Below are 2,353 nucleotides of genomic sequence, written 5' to 3'. Positions count from 1 at the left end.
CAAGAACTGAAAGCAAGCAGGGTAACTAAATACACATGGTAACGAGCTAACAACAGACACCTGGGCAAGATACAAGAGGCTTGGGGAGCTGATTGGTCAACACACTGGGAAGGGAAGACACACTCAGGTGGACGCGGTTAGACATAACGAGACAAGGGAAGAGACAAGGAATACATGACAAATAACCAAAAACACCAAAAGAAAACAAATTCCCACCCCCACAGAACCAAATCATGACAATTTGAGATGAAAGGTAGTTTATATATATTGCTGTTATGTACAAAAAAAGCACAATATTCTGCTTTTTTTTTTTTTAGTATGAGCGCATGTTTTTTTTTTTTTTACAATATTGTGACCTTTTTTTAAATATCGCCAACCTCCCCTCCCCACAATATCGTGATATTATCGTATCGTAAGCTTCATATCGTGATAATAAGGTATCGTGATATTCGGATATCATTACATCTCTACTCTGGCGCATGGTCATGAACTGTGGCGCCCAGGCCCAGACATGACAGATATATATTAGGGGTGTACGCAAAACATTTTGCGTTCTCTCGCAAAGATTGCGAGGGAACGCAAAGATTGCGTTCGCTCGCAAAACAACTGTGTAATCTTTTCGTTCGAACACAAAGTTGTTTTGCGAGGGAACGCAAAGTTGTTGTTTTTTTGGCTGCCATGTCACCTTCGCTGCGCCGTAAACACTTCCGGGTCATCTTCCATGTGAACAAAAGTGACGAGGATGGAACGTTTGTAAGCATGAAACAAAACAGTGGGAAAGCTTTCCCAAAGCGACTAGGATGGAGCATGTATTTTTCCACTGCTTTGTTTACATGTCGCTTTTGTTCACATGGAAGATGACCCGGAAGTGTTTACGGCGCAGCGAAGGTGACATGGTAAGCGAAAAAAACAACTTTGCGTTCGAACGAAAAGATTGCGTTCCCTCGCAAACTTTGGGAGGGAACGCAAAGATGTTTTGCGAGGTAACGCAAAGTTTTTTGCGAGGGCACGCAATCTTTTTGTTTTGTTTTTTTTTCTACCACGTCACCTTAGGGGCTCCGTAGGGGTGTGCATCTCTGCACAAAAGACGATTCGGTTTATGTTGTATGATATATATAAATAAATAGAAAATTGCCATAAATTCAGGCAATTTTAAGGAAAAATGCTATAGTGTTCCCTCGTTTTCCGTTGGGGTTAGGTTCCAAAAAATACCCGCAATAAATGAAATCCACGAAGTAGTTAGCTTTATGTTTTACAACTCTTATAAATGTTTTAAGGCTCTAAAATCCCCGACCGCACAATTTATACACTTTTCTCATTGAGGCATTTACATGTTCTCACATTTCTCTCGTTCAAACTTTGACAATGTTCAAACCTTCATAAATCTTATAAAATGGGTATATTACTGTAAAAAAAAATATGCAAAATTGCACTTCAAAAAAAATCCGCGATACAACGAGACCGCGAAAAGTGAACCGCGTTATAGCGAGGGAAGACTGTATTGGGTTATATAGGTCTTTCTTTCAAATTATCTGTCATTGTTTTGTTTTGTTTTTTTGGAGGGGGGGTTAAGTACTAGTGGTATTGGTATTTTGGATCAGTATCTAGAGAGTTGATCGATTACTTGTACTGGTTTCAGTCTAAAAGGAAAAGTAGCGTTGAACATCCAAATATATATCACCAGTATATGACTTTAAAAGTGTCAGTCATTCAGGTATTATTATGCTCAGAGAACTACTTATGTGACACTAAACTTTTTAGGCATTTCATTTTTGTGGTCCCCAACAATCCGCTGTCCAATTGCTCAGAGAGCCCTGTAATCCGGCCTTAGATGCGAGTCGTGCAGCACAACCTAATAGGATCGTAGTATTAACAATAGCACCAGCTGTTGCAGGGCCCTCTGTCGGCCACCGGGAAGAGTGTAAGGGCGGGGGCGAGGCCGTGAAACGGCGAGGGAGAGGTGATTGACGGAGTGATCGAGAGGTTGTCTGTGTGATGTTGTCAGTCTGATGTGGAATATCCCGGGAAGCGCTTCGGTTTGGGCACAACGGAATAGCTGCTTGCTTTGGAGCGTTTCCTTTTCTCTACCGTCCCTCAATTAACAAAATCTCATTTTTTTTCCTTTTCTTACGTTTGTTTGATCCCACTCCCTTCTACATAGGTGTGTTCTTAATCTGCCTCGACCACCTGCGGTGGATGTAGGTCTTAGTAGATTGCACAGGTGGCTGTCGAGTGTACACTGCAGGCTTCTATATGGATGAATAAGCGACAGTTGAGGGGGGGGGGGGTCTACTTTGGTGGATATTTTCCTCTCTGTGGGAGGGTGGGGGGGCTTTACAAAGTTTCAGTCAGG

This window comes from Festucalex cinctus, chromosome 1 (genome assembly GCF_051991245.1).
Source record: "Festucalex cinctus isolate MCC-2025b chromosome 1, RoL_Fcin_1.0, whole genome shotgun sequence".
Classification (NCBI taxonomy): Eukaryota; Metazoa; Chordata; class Actinopteri; order Syngnathiformes; family Syngnathidae; genus Festucalex; species Festucalex cinctus.
Note: the sequence above shows the minus strand (reverse complement) of the source record.